We start from the raw sequence: 8,238 nt of genomic DNA, 5'->3' as shown, positions 1-8,238 counted from the left end.
TGTGTGTGTGTGTGTGTGACAACAGTTCTTATTTAGACTGTGCCTGTATCATATTTGAGTTAGTGGGTCAAAACACATCATTATAACTACTCTCTCTGTAGACACTGTAACATTACCTACCACCCAGAGACTGGTACACTACTCTCTCTGTAGACACTGTAACATTACCTACCACCCAGAGACTGGTACACTACTCTCTCTGTAGACACTATAACATTACCTACCACCCAGAGACTGGTACACTACTCTCTCTGTAGACACTGTAACATTACCTACCACCCAGAGACTGGTACACTACTCTCTCTGTAGACACTATAACATTACCTACCACCCAGAGACTGGTACACTACTCTCTCTGTAGACACTGTAACATTACCTACCACCCAGAGACTGGTACACTACTCTCTCTGTAGACACTGTAACATTACCTACCACCCAGAGACTGGTACACTACTCTCTCTGTAGACACTATAACATTACCTACCACCCAGAGACTGGTACACTACTCTCTCTGTAGACACTGTAACATTACCTACCACCCAGAGACTGGTACACTACTCTCTCTGTAGACACTGTAACATTACCTACCACCCAGAGACTGGTACACTACTCTCTCTGTAGACACTGTAACATTACCTACCACCCAGAGACTGGTACACTACTCTCTCTGTAGACACTGTAACATTACCTACCACCCAGAGACTGGTACACTACTCTCTCTGTAGACACTGTAACATTACCTACCACCCAGAGACTGGTACACTACTCTCTCTGTAGACACTATAACATTACCTACCACCCAGAGACTGGTACACTACTCTCTCTGTAGACACTATAACATTACCTACCACCCAGAGACTGGTACACTACTCTCTCTGTAGACACTGTAACATTACCTACCACCCAGAGACTGGTACACTACTCTCTCTGTAGACACTGTAACATTACCTACCACCCAGAGACTGGTACACTACTCTCTCTGTAGACACTGTAACATTACCTACCACCCAGAGACTGGTACACTACTCTCTCTGTAGACACTGTAACATTACCTACCACCCAGAGACTGGTACACTACTCTCTCTGTAGACACTATAACATTACCTACCACCCAGAGACTGGTACACTACTCTCTCTGAGACACTATGACATTACCTACCACCCAGAGACTGTTACACTACTCTCTCTGTAGACACTGTAACATTACCTACCACCCAGATACTGGTACACTACTCTCTCTGTAGACACTATAACATTACCTACCACCCAGATACTGGTACACTACTCTCTCTGTAGACACTATAACATTACCTACCACCCAGAGACTGGTACACTACTCTCTCTGTAGACACTATAACATTACCTACCACCCAGAGACTGGTACACTACTCTCTCTGTAGACACTATGACATTACCTACCACCCAGAGACTGGTACACTACTCTCTCTGTAGACACTATAACATTACCTACCACCCAGAGACTGGTACACTACTCTCTCTGAGACACTGTAACATTACCTACCACCCAGAGACTGGTACACTACTCTCTCTGTAGACACTGTAACATTACCTACCACCCAGAGACTGGTACACTACTCTCTCTGTAGACACTGTAACATTACCTACCACCCAGAGACTGGTACACTACTCTCTCTGTAGACACTGTAACATTACCTACCACCCAGAGACTGGTACACTACTCTCTCTGTAGACACTGTAACATTACCTACCACCCAGAGACTGTTACACTACTCTCTCTGTAGACACTATAACATTACCTACCACCCAGAGACTGGTACACTACTCTCTCTGTAGACACTGTAACATTACCTACCACCCAGAGACTGTTACACTACTCTCTCTGTAGACACTATAACATTACCTACCACCCAGAGACTGGTACACTACTCTCTCTGTAGACACTATAACATTACCTACCACCCAGAGACTGGTACACTACTCTCTCTGAGACACTATGACATTACCTACCACCCAGAGACTGGTACACTACTCTCTCTGTAGACACTATAACATTACCTACCACCCAGAGACTGGTACACTACTCTCTCTGTAGACACTATAACATTACCTACCACCCAGAGACTGGTACACTACTCTCTCTGTAGACACTGTAACATTACCTACCACCCAGAGACTGGTACACTACTCTCTCTGTAGACACTATAACATTACCTACCACCCAGATACTGGTACACTACTCTCTCTGTAGACACTATAACATTACCTACCACCCAGAGACTGGTACACTACTCTCTCTGTAGACACTATAACATTACCTACCACCCAGAGACTGGTACACTACTCTCTCTGTAGACACTATGACATTACCTACCACCCAGAGACTGGTACACTACTCTCTCTGAGACACTATAACATTACCTACCACCCAGAGACTGGTACACTACTCTCTCTGTAGACACTGTAACATTACCTACCACCCAGAGACTGGTACACTACTCTCTCTGTAGACACTATAACATTACCTACCACCCAGAGACTGGTACACTACTCTCTCTGAGACACTATGACATTACCTACCACCCAGAGACTGGTACACTACTCTCTCTGTAGACACTGTAACATTACCTACCACCCAGAGACTGGTACACTACTCTCTCTGTAGACACTATGACATTACCTACCACCCAGAGACTGGTACACTACTCTCTCTGTAGACACTATAACATTACCTACCACCCAGAGACTGGTACACTACTCTCTCTGTAGACACTATAACATTACCTACCACCCAGAGACTGGTACACTACTCTCTCTGTAGACACTGTAACATTACCTACCACCCAGAGACTGGTACACTACTCTCTCTGTAGACACTGTAACATTACCTACCACCCAGAGACTGGTACACTACTCTCTCTGTAGACACTGTAACATTACCTACCACCCAGAGACTGGTACACTACTCTCTCTGTAGACACTATAACATTACCTACCACCCAGAGACTGGTACACTACTCTCTCTGTAGACACTATAACATTACCTACCACCCAGAGACTGGTACACTACTCTCTCTGTAGACACTATAACATTACCTACCACCCAGAGACTGGTACACTACTCTCTCTGTAGACACTATAACATTACCTACCACCCAGAGACTGGTACACTACTCTCTCTGTAGACACTGTAACATTACCTACCACCCAGAGACTGGTACACTACTCTCTCTGTAGACACTATAACATTACCTACCACCCAGAGACTGGTACACTACTCTCTCTGTAGACACTGTAACATTACCTACCACCCAGAGACTGGTACACTACTCTCTCTGTAGACACTGTGACACTACCTACCACCCAGAGACTGGTACACTACTCTCTCTGTAGACACTATAACATTACCTACCACCCAGAGACTGGTACACTACTCTCTCTGAGACACTATAACATTACCTACCACCCAGAGACTGGTACACTACTCTCTCTGTAGACACTGTAACATTACCTACCACCCAGAGACTGGTACACTACTCTCTCTGTAGACACTGTAACATTACCTACCACCCAGAGACTGTTACACTACTCTCTCTGTAGACACTATAACATTACCTACCACCCAGAGACTGGTACACTACTCTCTCTGTAGACACTGTAACATTACCTACCACCCAGAGACTGGTACACTACTCTCTCTGTAGACACTGTAACATTACCTACCACCCAGAGACTGGTACACTACTCTCTCTGTAGACACTGTAACATTACCTACCACCCAGAGACTGGTACACTACTCTCTCTGTAGACACTATAACATTACCTACCACCCAGAGACTGGTACACTACTCTCTCTGTAGACACTATAACATTACCTACCACCCAGAGACTGGTACACTACTCTCTCTGAGACACTATAACATTACCTACCACCCAGAGACTGGTACACTACTCTCTCTGAGACACTATGACATTACCTACCACCCAGAGACTGTTACACTACTCTCTCTGTAGACACTGTAACATTACCTACCACCCAGAGACTGGTACACTACTCTCTCTGTAGACACTGTAACATTACCTACCACCCAGAGACTGGTACACTACTCTCTCTGTAGACACTGTAACATTACCTACCACCCAGAGACTGGTACACTACTCTCTCTGTAGACACTGTAACATTACCTACCACCCAGAGACTGGTACACTACTCTCTCTGTAGACACTGTAACATTACCTACCACCCAGAGACTGGTACACTACTCTCTCTGAGACACTATAACATTACCTACCACCCAGAGACTGGTACACTACTCTCTCTGTAGACACTGTAACATTACCTACCACCCAGAGACTGGTACACTACTCTCTCTGTAGACACTATAACATTACCTACCACCCAGAGACTGGTACACTACTCTCTCTGTAGACACTGTAACATTACCTACCACCCAGAGACTGGTACACTACTCTCTCTGTAGACACTGTAACATTACCTACCACCCAGAGACTGGTACACTACTCTCTCTGTAGACACTATAACATTACCTACCACCCAGAGACTGGTACACTACTCTCTCTGTAGACACTGTAACATTACCTACCACCCAGAGACTGGTACACTACTCTCTCTGTAGACACTGTAACATTACCTACCACCCAGAGACTGGTACACTACTCTCTCTGTAGACACTGTAACATTACCTACCACCCAGAGACTGGTACACTACTCTCTCTGTAGACACTGTAACATTACCTACCACCCAGAGACTGGTACACTACTCTCTCTGTAGACACTATAACACTACCTACCACCCAGAGACTGGTACACTACTCTCTCTGTAGACACTGTAACATTACCTACCACCCAGAGACTGGTACACTACTCTCTCTGTAGACACTGTAACATTACCTACCACCCAGAGACTGGTACACTACTCTCTCTGTAGACACTATAACATTACCTACCACCCAGAGACTGGTACACTACTCTCTCTGTAGACACTATAACATTACCTACCACCCAGAGACTGGTACACTACTCTCTCTGTAGACACTATAACATTACCTACCACCCAGAGACTGGTACACTACTCTCTCTGTAGACACTATGACATTACCTACCACCCAGAGACTGGTACACTACTCTCTCTGTAGACACTGTAACATTACCTACCACCCAGAGACTGGTACACTACTCTCTCTGTAGACACTGTAACATTACCTACCACCCAGAGACTGGTACACTACTCTCTCTGTAGACACTATAACATTACCTACCACCCAGAGACTGGTACACTACTCTCTCTGAGACACTATAACATTACCTACCACCCAGAGACTGGTACACTACTCTCTCTGTAGACACTATAACATTACCTACCACCCAGAGACTGGTACACTACTCTCTCTGTAGACACTATAACATTACCTACCACCCAGAGACTGGTACACTACTCTCTCTGTAGACACTATAACATTACCTACCACCCAGAGACTGGTACACTACTCTCTCTGTAGACACTATAACATTACCTACCACCCAGAGACTGTTACACTACTCTCTCTGTAGACACTGTAACATTACCTACCACCCAGAGACTGGTACACTACTCTCTCTGTAGACACTATAACATTACCTACCACCCAGAGACTGGTACACTACTCTCTCTGTAGACACTGTAACATTACCTACCACCCAGAGACTGGTACACTACTCTCTCTGTAGACACTGTAACATTACCTACCACCCAGAGACTGGTACACTACTCTCTCTGTAGACACTGTAACATTACCTACCACCCAGAGACTGGTACACTACTCTCTCTGTAGACACTATAACATTACCTACCACCCAGAGACTGGTACACTACTCTCTCTGTAGACACTGTAACATTACCTACCACCCAGAGACTGGTACACTACTCTCTCTGTAGACACTGTAACACTACCTACCACCCAGAGACTGGTACACTACTCTCTCTGTAGACACTATAACACTACCTACCACCCAGAGACTGGTACACTACTCTCTCTGTAGACACTGTAACATTACCTACCACCCAGAGACTGCTCAAGGCTACACAGGAGACACTCAATATGCACACACACTTACACTCAGATGGTCTCTATGTTTCCTTGCAGAGGTGAGGCCAAATGCACTCTGATTTTAATGGACACTGGGACAGTGAGTGTGGGCTGTGTGTGTGTGTGTGTGTGTGTGTGTGTGTGTGTGTGTGTGTGTGTGTGTGTGTGTGTGTGTGTGTGTGTGTGTGTGTGTGTGTGTGTGTGTGTGTGTGTGTGACTCACTCGTTGCTGTCTGCAGTAGGAGTGTTAGTGTGTGTGTGTGTGTGTGTGTGACTCACTCGTTGCTGTCTGCAGTAGGAGTGTTATAGTGTGTGTGTGTGTGTGTGTGTGTGTGTGTGTGTGTGTGTGTGTGTGTGTGTGTGTGTGTGTGTGTGACTCACTCGTTGCTGTCTGCAGTAGGAGTGTTATGGTGTGTGTGTGTTTGTGTGTGACTCATTCGTTGCTGTCTGCAGTAGGAGTGTTATGGTGTGTGTGTGTGTGTGTGTGTGACTCATTCGTTGCTGTCTGCAGTAGGAGTGTTATGGTGTGTGTGTGTGTGTGTGTGTGTGTGTGTGTGTGTGTGTGTGTGTGTGTGTGTGTGTGTGTGTGTGTGTGTGTGTGACTCATTCGTTGCTGTCTGCAGTAGGAGTGTTATGGTGTGTGTGTGTGTGTGTGTGTGTGTGTGACTCACTCGTTGCTGTCTGCAGTAGGAGTGTTATGGTGTGTGTGTGTGTGTGTGACTCATTCGTTGCTGTCTGCAGTAGGAGTGTTATGGTGTGTGTGTGTGTGTGTGTGTGTGTGTGTGACTCACTCGTTGCTGTCTGCAGTAGGAGTGTTATGGTGTGTGTGTGTGACTCACTCGTTACTGTCTGCAGTAGGAGTGTTATGGTGTGTGTGTGTGTGTGTGACTCATTCGTTGCTGTCTGCAGTAGGAGTGTTATGGTGTGTGTGTGTGACTCGTTGCTGTCTGCAGTAGGAGTGTTATGGTGTGTGTGTGTGTGACTCGTTGCTGTCTGCAGTAGGAGTGTTATGGTGTGTGTGTGTGTGTGTGACTCATTCGTTGCTGTCTGCAGTAGGAGTGTTATAGTGTGTGTGTGTGACTCGTTGCTGTCTGCAGTAGGAGTGTTATGGTGTGTGTGTGTGTGTGTGTGTGTGTGTGTGTGTGTGTGTGTGTGTGTGTGTGTGTGTGTGTGTGTGTGTGTGTGTGTGTGTGTGTGTGTGACTCGTTGCTGTCTGCAGTAAGAGTGTTATGGTGTGTGTGTATCTTTTGTCCGGTACATATACTTAAAGTGTATCTTCAGCTGTACAGTAGTAAACCTTCCTCCTCTTCTGGTCTGTAACTTCATGGGTCAAGCCCTGAATGCTGATTGGCTGACAGCCGTGGTATGTCAGACCGTATACCACGGGTATGACAAAACATTTATTTTTACTGCTCTAATGACGTTGGTAACCAGTTTATAATAGCAGTAAGGCACATCGGGGGTTTGTGGTATATGGACAATATACCACGGCTAAGGGCTGTATCCAGGCACTCCGCGTTGCGTCGTGTCTAAGAACAGCCCTTAGCCGTGGTATATTGACCACATACCACACCTCCTCGATCCTTATTGCTTAATTACACAGGACTGTATATGACAGTTCACCCACACTAGAGGTCAACTCCAGTTCATGATTTAATACCGTTCACATCAACTCCACTGTCATATGGAGAAGATCTAGCTCATCACAATCCTTTTATCTCTCAGCACAAACGGTGTGAAACACAGGCCCAGGACACCGTGAGTTACTTCACACGGCGGAGGGATATCGACAGGGGCCCTATATTTACTGTGTGCCCCGCTACCTATTAACGTGTCATGATACGGACATAAAGCTGAGTGATGCGTTTCTGGTGTGGACAACGTAGAGACCTTGGCCTGCGTCCCAAATGGCCCCCTACCTCCTATTTAGTGCACTACTTCTACAACAGTAGTGCATTAAATAGAAAAAAGGTGTGTCATTAGAGACGCCGGCCTGGACAGGGTGTTATTTAGGAGGTAGTGAAGATCCTGAAAAGTGCGGTGCTGTCCAACTCAGAAGTCTTCTGGTATCCATCTTGATGTGGTAAGTTTTCACAGTCGTATTCTGTAAGTCATTGGTATACACAGGTGAATGGGCAATGTTAAAGCCCCCATGCAGTCTTTGTAATTTTCT

This window comes from Salmo salar, unplaced genomic scaffold (genome assembly GCF_905237065.1).
Source record: "Salmo salar unplaced genomic scaffold, Ssal_v3.1, whole genome shotgun sequence".
Classification (NCBI taxonomy): Eukaryota; Metazoa; Chordata; class Actinopteri; order Salmoniformes; family Salmonidae; genus Salmo; species Salmo salar.
This window is presented reverse-complemented; position numbering follows the sequence as displayed.